Source organism: Haliaeetus leucocephalus, unplaced genomic scaffold (genome assembly GCF_000737465.1).
Source record: "Haliaeetus leucocephalus isolate CR32 unplaced genomic scaffold, Haliaeetus_leucocephalus-4.0 Scaffold526, whole genome shotgun sequence".
Lineage (NCBI taxonomy): Eukaryota > Metazoa > Chordata > Aves > Accipitriformes > Accipitridae > Haliaeetus > Haliaeetus leucocephalus.
Genome location: NW_010972962.1, coordinates 908,325 through 920,364, shown reverse-complemented (window position 1 = coordinate 920,364; position 12,040 = coordinate 908,325).

Sequence of the window (12,040 nt, the reverse complement as noted above, 5' to 3'; positions counted from 1 at the left end):
ACAATATTTGGGACTGCTGGTTTTTAAGCATATGGTTTAAAGAAATTTCCTTAAGACATATTCAGTAATTACATAAATAAAATAGATTATGAAAGTCTACATTGGTATCAGGTGCTTTCTGTTAAGAAAACTACTATGAAAAAAGTATTAGTAGCTGAACCTAATTACTGGTGATGAAAGTCATTTCATTTCAAACATCCTATTAACTAAAATCCATATATAGAAATTATTGGCTGCTTGCACCAATCCCCATTATAAAAACCGGTGAAATCCCTTTGCAAAAAAAGGGAAGACTACAGCTTAAACCTTAAGTACTTCGATAAAAATATAAGATCAGTTTCATCCCAAAGTACAAATCCCAATCTCCATCTAAAACTGCCTGACCCTAAAATATATTCAGAGCTTGTTCTAATCACAGGAGATGTATTCTGAATAGGACAGCCCTCTATCATCTGCTAAGTCTCTTTAAGTCATCGTTTTCACTGTATCTGAAAAATTAATTCCTTTTCAGAAATATTCTCATCTTCTACTAAAAGAAAAAAAAAGCTTTTTTGATGTAGACTGACAGGATTATGAAGTGACCCTTCAGGTCAGAAGGAGACTTTTCCTTTTCTCATCAAGGAAATCAATTTCTAAGTCCAAGTCTCTTAAAATAATATATTCTTGTGGCACGCATACAGCTTTTTTTGATCTGCTATGAAAAGAATAAGAGGTAAAGAGGATCAGGGGTGGCGATGGAATATTATAATCTGCCACACTCACACATCAGCCTTCCACTAAGTAATTCCAGATAAATTGAGGATTTACATATTTAAGATTAAATGGGGAAAGAGTAGCGATGCATAAATAGAAGAATACAAAGATACAATTTAGGGAAGTTAACTCTTAAAAACTTAATGTTACTTGATGTTTGATACCCTTTCCCTGTCCCACCCCATCTTTTTTAAAGCACATAATGTTTATTAGGAAATAACCAGGATAATCTCTTTTAGATCAACTGAGCACAAACACAGATGCCTTAGGGTTTCTCTCCTCCACCCCTCCCACCTTCACTACTGAAAAAATACCAATTACCATGACAAGAAACAGTTAAATGCCTCCAAAGACACATACACAGAGCAGATGGAAAACAGGAGGAAACCAGCTGGAAGTGTGTTTCCCTTAGAACTGTTTTTAACAGCCTGTGCACAAATAATGTCTCACTAATACGCAGATAAAAATAAAACATAAATATTTAAAAGGTGACTGGTCAAAGCAACAAGATGGCATTCGATATGGGAACTTTCCCTTTTCTATTCCCTTCTGTGTCCATACTCCAGGTAACGGTTCAGAGACATCCTAAACTAGGTCTCTGATTCAGGGAAGGTAACTTTAACATGAAAGCTCTGGTAATGGCCACAACCTTTTGGTACTGCTATTTGCAAGGCACATGAGCTTGCTTTGTTTTTTATTACTCACCTGTTCAGCCTTTGCTTTTATGTTGAGCTTGCCGTGTGGAGGGCTTCCCAACGCTGCCTCCTGGTGCCACCTGCCCCAGCTGAGCTCCCGGAGCCGTCGTTCACACCAGCACAAGACGAGGAGGCCAACCCTCTACAAAATTCCTCCTGTACTTGGGTGCTCAATCAGAAAGATGCATTTTAAAGGGAATCTTTTTCCAGAGAATACTACGCACTTCCTGATAATCAGGATATTTTTAAGATGTCTGACATAGTAATCTGAGATCCCCGTAATCCATGTTCACCACCAAACATCTCGGCCTGACCCCCACAGAGTCCACATAGCGTCCATGCTCCCTTGCACTCCCGTGGTTTTGCCATTAGGGAGAGCAAAATCAGTGGAGACGAGGAGAGATGGAAATCCTCATGGTCCTTTCTAGCTGAAGTAATGCAAAAGAGGGCAGGAGAAAGCACAAGCATTGCTTGTAAGAAGTAAGAGGGACTTCCAGCACTATAACCGGGGCAAAGGCAGCTGCAGGGGACAGTGGAGATGGGAAGCCTACAGTTCTTCCCTAGGATTCCCCAAGTCAGAAGCATTTGTGATATATTCTGCTTGTCCTGTCTTTGATCTTAACAACTGTATTATCAGCTAGAACAATTTTAAGCAGACTAGATGGGTTGGCCGTCACTTATTTAGATCCCTTCCTTTACAGTCCCTTTCTCCACTGAGTCTCATTACGCAGCCCTCTCGCACTCACCGGGAATTCAGCAAAGCAGATCCTTAGCTGGTGTTAATTGGTCTAAGTCCATTTACTTCAAAGAAGCTGCTCTAACTTACAGTGCCCAGAAATTTGACCCAGTTTCACTTCTGCGCATAATGTGGTCTCTTGATGGAGGAACAGATGCATTCCTTCTGCTCTGGGTCTGAAGCTTTAAGTCACTGCACACATTTTTGAGAATCCAAGAAATCTGTATTTTTTGGAGCAAATAAATCCTGAACATGATGACTTACTCCAATGAAAGAAGTTGGAAGTTCCAGAACATAATGCAAAAAAGTAACAGTATATCATTCTGGTCCACCCAAAGCCAGAAAGAACTAGAAAATCCTCTCATGAGGCATCCAGATGACAGGGGAAGGCAGGTGAACACATAAGCACCTGGAGGAATCTTGGCCTGAATGACATGAAGCCATCAAACACGCTCTCTAGACAACTGGTTAAACAAGTAATCAAGAGTGATTTGGCCCAAATAAGGCTTTACTTGATTTGGACCAATAAAAGATGGTTGCATGTAGTCTGATGATTCAAGGTAAAATATAAGGATGTTATTTTATTTTTTTTTTTTTTGTTAATTATTTTTTACAGCTTTTTTCACATGCCTTCAGAACCAAGAGATGTAAGCGATCCCTGGCCAACACCACTCTCTGTTTTGATACTGCCCTAGCCTGGTTGCAGAGGACAGCTGTAGCACAGGCAGTAGCAGCGAAGGCAGTGGGAGGTAAGGAAGGAGGACAAGTAATTGCTGGCCTGTGAGGCAAAGATGGGGAGAGAATGGTCTTAATCACGTGGCATCACAAGGGTCAGCAGCTAAGGATGAGCACTTCTCAGAAGCTTTTCCTGTTAAAATTCTGGCAGCACATCACTTGGCTTTGCCAGAATATTAAAAATAATTTTAAAGTTGCAGTTTTTTAGTGCTCAATTTCCTTGTTAAAAGTCTACAGAAAAAGAAAGATCTGTTTCCTCTGATGTTTCTTTCTCTCCATGAATGAACTATACTTTTGTCTGTTTTTATTTTTGTACTGCCACATTTCTACCTAACACCTTCAAACACATATTATTTTAGAGATCTGATACCATCTAGTGTTATTGCTGGCTTTTCACATCTTACACTTATCAAGTAACCACAGTCAGCAACATGTCAGAGTTCATCACTGCATCACGTCAGTGGTAAAATAAAACCTGCTTCCCACCCAATATCTGTATTTACACACCCCACAGGTGGGTGGTGAAATTTACAGTTCATCCAGGAAATTTACTCTCCTTTAATCTCTGGAAATTAGTTTATCTGTATGTATACATATCATTATCATCTAGTGCCTTGCCACTGATTTATTTCAGCCTCTGTAGCAAATAGGCTGGGATTATTAATAACAAACACATGTATTTATAAACAGCCTATATAGAATCTCAGGCATGCTAACGTAAAGGATACATTTACTTCAAAGCAATCAATGTTTCACTCTGTTTTTCAGTGAATTAGATGAGATTTCAATTTACAAATAATAGTGACTGGTGCAAAGTCTTCCTAAATATTCATAGTTACTAAAAGCTGATGCTATCCAGGAGGGAAACGCTTATATGATTTCATACTAAAAGAGGACAAGAACAACAGGAAGAGCCAACCTCTGCTGGACAACATAGTGTGTTCATCTCTTTGGGCACAATGAGCTTTAAAACACAAAGTGTTGCTGAACTGAAAATATGCAGAAATACAGTATATTCATAAAGGTAAAAAAGAAAGAAAAGAACAGTCTGGTTAGTATTATAAAAGATGGTGGATTAGTATCCATGGAGACTCCTTTTCTTTATTCACCCAATATGTACAGGACGATTGGTGATTTCTCTACAACATCCCAACACTGCCTGAATCTGGACAGACAGCAAACACCTCTGTAGCTAAAAGGGTAATTTGGACTCCATGTCCCTTAGCTCAAGGCCTCTCTTGTCTTCTTGTGTAATTGGGAGGGATGTCAGTTATGACAGTAATTTCTTTAGCGGGGCCACTTGCCTACTTCAGAAGTAGACTGGTGGCCATCAATACTTTTAAGTCATTCAGCAACCTAGAAACAGTGATCTACAGGAGGTTCATATTTATTGCTACCCCTTGCAAACAATTTACTACCCCAAAGGAAATTATTCTTTAATGATTAAGTGCTTCACTGGAAACAGGGGGAGGGGAGTTTATTATTTTGTAGCTTTGTGGAACATAAAATTAGGGTATTTTTCAGTGTTGTGTTTCACTTGCTTACTTATGACTGCTGGCAGTGGGTACTAAATGCTTTTACACACTAAATATGTAGTTCTCTATGACATTTACACATGCTAAATGCCTGGGGCTAAGAAACAGATACCTGTCTTTTAGGAACACTCTTCCAGGCAGCCCTTTTTATTATACAGACGAATGAGATCAACTTAGAGGGAAATGCCCTTTTGTGCCTCTAGTAAGAAGGTGAAGAACCAGGAAAAGAGGGAGAAAGCCTACCTAGACACAACTGCCTCCAAAAAATTACGTGCTGGCATATGAACATTAATAAATTTTGATATTGGAGAAACAATTCAGCAGGTAGGAAGAGTTGCATTGTGCCTCTATTTCTTTCAAGTTGTATGATTAATTTATAGAACAACTCCTAAAAGTTAGCACATTTCATATGTGACTGTCCACACTTAGAACAAAACTGTGTTGAACACTGAGTTAGCTGAAGCACGCCAGCTACACTGCATCTCCCTGAAGTAGACCTGGCCATATCCTCCAGATATTGTTGCACAGTCAATCAACAGCTTAACCAAAACAGTAGAGTTGTCAGCGCACACTACAACCCACTCAGATGTGGTCACGCAGGTTGTGAGAGCAGGCATGATGGAGAACTTCAACTAAAATAACATGCTACTAGCTTTAGGGAGTTCAGCTCCCAGGAACTCCAAAGAGGCTGGATCCAGCAGACAGCCGGTCCCAAGGCAGGGGGAAAGACACTTTTGGATACACCTGGGTCTATCATAAAGCCTGCAGCCCACCTTGGACATCCCATCCAGAGGCACACAAATATGCAGTGGTACTACTTACTTGAGGGATCTTTAAGGGTTTACTCAAGCCAATTATACTACAGTAACACAGAGGTTACAAAGACAAGAAAATGTCGATAACAGAGAGGGACAGTCACAGCCTCAGGGCCAACTGCTAATGAGAATTAGCAATGCATGTCCCTACGCCTGTTATCTAGGAACTGAATAACACCAGTACATATGATATGACCCCAAATGTATTTAGTCTTCCACTCCTCACCTTCATTTCCCTTCTAGTTTCCCCTCTGTTGCTCCAGTTACACCTTTTTAGTCTCTCTGTTGTGCATATCTCTATGGCTATTCTCATTCTCTTTCTGCCAGTGCACGGTGCAACAGCTCTGTTGGAAAGTTTGCAAGAGGTGGGCTATGAAAATAACAGGGTTTTTTTCTATAGCAACATTCTTCAAGGGCTAAGAACTGGCTTGGATATGATCTTTTTTGATTTCTCACGAAAAAAATGTTGACAACTCTTATTTTGAAACACTGTCTTATCAAAGCAGCTGTTTCACAGTCTTTGAAGCAAAACTGAGTAAAATATATCATATTTTTTGTTCTACTTAAATGTTCTATTTTCATTTATATGACAAGAGGACTTGGAGCAACCCCTCTCCTTTGACCTGACATTAGATTTTTTTTTTTTTTTTTTTTGAGTGATATCTGTTTTGGATGAAGTCCTGAGGAATTCCAAACCATGAAGTTCTGTCATGTGAACACAGGACTTCAATGTCACCAGCACGTACAGCAACAGCCACATGTACAAGAGTTTTTTACAACAGTGGTTCAGTCTACCTCAACTGATATCCCAAAGTCCACAACATATGTACATTTCCTCACTCTTGGAGCACACGTGGGCTTTTCAGCCACAACTACTTTTTAAATTAAACATATGATACACCTATACACTGAAATGCTCTCCTTGTGAAATGTTCCTTGATAGACTGCAATAATTATTTGCTTTTACATAGTTTCAGAAGGTATGTAAAAGCCCCTCTCCATTTGACACTGATACAACTTGAGTACCTTCTATTTTTAACAAAGAAAGCTCTTAAAGTATCCCTACTTTTACTGCTGTTACTATATTAGCAGCTGAAATGTGATTATCCCTTTGAGATTCATCATGTCACCTATAGTTATCTGAAATGCTGTTCTCAATTCATTATACACAGAAATAAAGATACAAATCCAGTCCTACAATCTCATTTCATATGACAGCTCTCAGTCATGTGGGAGATGTGTACCACCAAACTATATTTATTATAAATCTATATTAAAAGCCTGTCCTATATGAGCATGTGGATTAGAAAATGTGTTTCCTGAACATGTCTACAAACGCACACTCGAATCCATATTCCTTGCCCTAATACAGATCTAATAAAAATGTTCACAAAATTCTTAAGGGTTTGCTGCCTTTCAATTTCTCCCCCTCAGGTGCTTCCTTCTCAGGGGACTGGTTGTTTTAAAAACAAATCTAACTATGACTCTTGTTTTTCCTAGAAAATCTCCAGATAAGCACAAGTTGAAATAGCTTTTTTTTTTCATCAAAGCTATTTCTTTGTATCTTTGACATTGTTTTTGTTCTTTTAAATTAAAGGGGGAATCTGTAAATCTCTGAAACTGCAAAGGACTGAATTGCAGCTCTGTCTGGGAAAGGCCATGGTTTAAGGCAAAGCTTGTAGCTCTGGAGTTGAACGCGGGGGCTCCCAGCTCACACCACATGTAAAGGGCTTTCCAACCCATTGCATTAACGGCTCATTTCTCTGTGCATAGGTGTGGCCACCCTAACTCTGGAACAGCCCAGTAATGTTAAGTCATATGTTGTGTGGACAGGATCAAGGGAGGAAAAGGGAAAATGTGCCATTTTCCATCACCTTCCACCACTTCCAAATTTAGAAGTGAGGCAAGGCCTATGGAAAAAAGGCATTACCTCCCACAACATACCTTGGCTCTCTTCTATCATTAGACCATCATGGCTACAGTAATATGACTGTTACAGGCTTAGAAGCGACAAGAGTTTAATTACCCAGATATTCAGCAAGGGAATCTTCTGGGTTGTTGCAGTGCATTCAGAAAGACCTGCTTTAAATTAATTTGAGTGATACGCAGCATTCCCTGTGAGAGGCACACTGCTTTGTTGAACTGATGCAGACCCCTTCTCTCTAAGCTACGAAGCACATTTGCACGTGCTGACAGAACCCACGTGAAAGCCCAGAGTTGCTCAGGGCTTTCTTGACATGTTTGCATAATTGTGGTTTTTCAGACCAAAAGCGGAAGGTAAACTTCATTCATGCCTGACCTGCTGGCCTTCACAGCTGGAACATGTTGGGAATCACTTCTGGCACCGAAAAGGTTAATTGTCTCCTGCTGTGAGGTAGAAGTCTAGAAAAGGATACCACATTTGGTGGGAATTATAGTAAATGAGGTTTTCTTTATAGCACTGCTCATTCTCAACATGTTGAAAGGGCATTAGTTCACAGTCACTTTCTCTGGAATTATCAAATCTGCTCAGGAAGCCTTCATTAGGATATTAAACAAGACTTAATAAGTGAAAGTGATTTGCATTGCTGATAATCGTGCGCATTAATCAAGCAAGCTTCTGTCTCTCCCTCTGCAATATGTTTCATGTTCCATTGTAAAGCCTCTTTAATTCTGTAGGGCTTCTTAAAAGGGAAATGTTACATTTAGAAAGCCATTTTTAAAATGATTTACTTAGCAAAGATCACTATAAATAATGTTCAACTCACTCCTCAGCTTTAACCATCAATATAATTAATACTGAGGGGTTTGTATCAGGGATATGGACCAGATGTGTTCCCATTTATCAGATATAGATTGCACTTACTCTAATAAATGTGTTTTCATTCTGAGTAACTTTTGAAACCAAATAACTGCATGTGGCACTTTAATCTGAAGTCACAATTTTAGGCTAAGGCATTTATTTCTCATGCCATGGGGGACCATGCAAGCTTTCACTACATCATCCCACATGCCAGAGTCACACCCGCAGTTCTTAATGAAATTGTGTGGGAAATATCTCCTGCTGTTCGGTAATTCCAAGGTAACTTTGCATGATCTACCCTTAGGGGGTGATGCCACTACTATAGAGCACAGCCAACTAGCACAGTGTAATTAATACCTTACACTTCTCCAGCATCTTCCTTCCCAGGATCCCACAATGTGTGTAAATAGGTTTAATTTTCAGAACGCCCCACAAGACAAGCCTTTTGCACACAGGCAAACTGACACTCGGGATAAGTGTTTTTGCCTACACCAGCAAATCCTTGAGAAAACAGAATGAGACCCTTAAAAAGTTTTACTCTGCTGCTCTTGCCACTAGCCTGCACTATGCCAGTGTTGGCCACCCGCTCTAACATGACCCCACAAATACCAGGAGGGCTCTGCATGCTCCCAAGGGCCACCTGGGTACTCCACAGACATGGGAATATTTTTAACAACAAAAACAATATCGTAATTACTCTTCCTCACCAAATGTCTCACCAAGTATAGCCTTAAGGAAAATACTGTCACAAGAATCAGAAGCCATTGTGAAAAATGTGGCAAAATGAAAGCCTAATTATTGTTGACGGTGCATCAGGAAGGACTGTGGCTATGGTCTGTAAATATACAAAAGTGACCAACACTGTAGTGTAAGTAAGGAATAATATTGATGTCAAGACGAAGAAAAGCAGCACAGCATCTAAACAAGCTCACCCATGGGGGTGACCTCTTATCCACCAAAATGAGCTAGAACAAGGATGTGCTTATGCTTTTATTTAGGTGTCCAAATCAGAGCCTGAGCAACTATGATCGTGTTAGGCTACTTGTGATGCATCTATGCTTCTGTTTCTGAAGAAGAGAGGTGGAAATTACTGGTGGGAGTGCAAGGTCCATTTTTTCTGCAGGTCTGCTTATTTAGTCTAGTCCCTGGGAGGAGCAGCCATTGTTTCTCATTACTTGCTACATGGACTTTTTGCAGTTGTCCTTACTGCATTTCATGCCATTTACATTCTTCAAAGACCTGAAAGCATCATTTAAGAAAGCATCACTAAAATTAAGACCATGAGAGTATTTAATGCTTTTAAGAAAATGCTGTTTGCTGGAGATCTTCTTTGCATTCACTCAGGCTGAGCACATAGCTTAAATGGAGCTAAAGAGATGATGTTTCTATAAAGTTGTGGAGACTCAATTCATTCTAATGGCCTGAAACATGAATTATGTGCCCTGCTTCACTACCTTCATGGTTCAGTAAGCTGCTATAGCTCAGATGGAACCATTTATCTGAAGAGAGAAAGGTGTTATTCCCTGCTTACTGCTGATTTCCTTTTATTTGTGTCTATATATGTGTTTATACGTGGTGTTTTCCAGATATCAGGTGTCTTCATAGGTCTATCTGAACAATTTTTTTTTTGTTTTCTAGAGTATATTTGAGAAGATCAACATCCAGTAATTCTTTTCTGTTTTCAGTATCAAGTTTTATGGTTGGACCATTTACATGGGTGAGAAACTGCCTCTAAGCTTTGAAATCAGTTATGTGGATTCACTCCGACAATAACCAAATGGGAAAAATATTTCAGTGTCCACTAGTAAGAGCACAAATGCAACCATATTTTTTCCTAACTGCTGTACAAAAGTTTTAAATTTTCAAAACAGGACCATAAAGTTTAAGCTCCCAAATCAATGGTTTGATATTTAAATGGATTTGGGCATTTATTTTTCAAGTATGTTGGGAGTTGCACTGGAGGTCGGTGCAGCAGGCTTGCCTGAACACAGTCCATCACCCTCTGCAGCAGCAGCAAACATGGAACAAAGGGACCCCTTCATTATCACACACAAGGAAAACTCTGGCAGAGGCTGAAAGAAGGTAATGAGTATATCTACAGTGAACAAATACAGTGCCGTATGAAGATATCCAAACTAGCTCTAACTGACAAAACGCAGTTTCTCTACATGGCATTGCACTGTGCCATGTAAACAGAGCCTAAACCTGTGTTTATAGTGGTACGTTCCCAGGAGTTCTGGGTAAAGTTAGCTTTAGGGCCAAGACTCCCTCCACCTAGCTCTGACAACTGGAAGATTGGACAGAACACTGATGATATCCCTCTATTCTGAATTATTGTTGCCAATTGTATCAGTCTTAAAGCCCTTACTCCTGGGATCATATGATTTGCTGAGAATCTCTACTCTCATTTAATAATAAAAAGGTAATTTCCATCAATGATGCAGAGAAAAGCTTGGAAGCCTGACCAGAATATGTCCTAAAACCTCTCCTCTCCTGCCAAAAAATCCCTCAGAGGTAATAAAAGGAGCCTAAAAGGTATTATTTTTAATCTTCCAATATTTAAGCCAATGACATAATTCTCTGTGCTGCAGCATCTTATGATTTTTGAGCACTCAGAAGTATTAATAATGCAGCCTAAACCAGATATTTGTGAAAAGACAGCACTAAATAGCATAGCAGAGAGCACACGAGGCCTCCAAAATAGCATAGCAGGGCTGGGAAGGGAGGGAGGGGGAATGGACACACACGTTGTATCAGTACAACTAAATAAAACAGGCCCTAGATGTTTCTCTGTTCAGAGGGCAAGGGGAACAAAATGGCTGGTGCCCATCTACATCAATTTGCTTTTCCCAAAAATAGGGTGGCTGCATTAAAATTGCGTACTGGGACTAGTCCCTGGCTAATGCTGGGGAATTATGGCACTGTCCAGGAGAGTGCTAGTGGCTGTCAGCTAAAACCACACCAAGAAGCCTGTTGACAGTTGAACAATATAGATAGTCACATACGAGTGCTAAAGCCCGTGCCCAGCCCTGTTTTATTTACTACTATAAGCTCCTGGTATAATAAGAAGGGAAAGTTGCAGAGCTGCAGACTCAGGTAGCTGGGGAATTGGGTACATGCAGAAGCTCTGAGCCAGTGGCAGGCATGAGGGGGCTGCAGGATGATGGAAAGAGGTAAGAGAAGCACAAAGTGAGTGAGTGTCTGGCAGGTGGGAAAAGGAAAGCATAACTGCCCTTTTTGCTATAAAACATTACTACATAGCTCCAGTTTCCTACCACCTCTCTGTCTTAGCACTTGTAGAAGTTTCCTGATAAATATAAGCCTTACTAAGCCAGGCTGGTGTATAACCCCGAAAGAATTCTGTACCAAGTTTTAATTTAATCTTTATATGCCACATTGAAAAATCAGGAAAGATTATATCAACCAACCACTTCCAGGGGAAAAAAAAAAACAACCAAAACAACAAACACAAGAACTCATCTATAATCATAGAATCACAGAATCATAGAATCATTTAGGTTGGAAAAGACCTTCAAGATCATCAAGTCCAACCATCAACCATGCCCACTAAACCATGTCCTGAATAATGAAATTGTTGATTTAGGCTTAATTGGAGCAAATGCTGTTATAAAGGGCATGTGTATATGATTTCTCAGACTGCTAAAATTCATGAGTAATATTGGTGTCAAATACAGTTCTGTATGATTATAAAATAGAGGAATATGTCCAAATACCTCCATTGCCTCTGACTTAGGTTTTCACTCCCTGAGAAAAAGATTACACATTAGAGACAAATACTTACTACAATTTGGAGGAAAATTTGGATATGAAATTTTTGGGCAGGCTCATCTCACGGCCTGAGGCCAAGTCTAGGAAATTTTTTTCTAACCATAGGGCACAAACACAGAGGGATCTAGTCACAAACGTTTTATTTAGTGGAAAAAGTAAAGCAGAAAGCTCTGGCCTTTGAGACACTGGAGAAAGCAAGG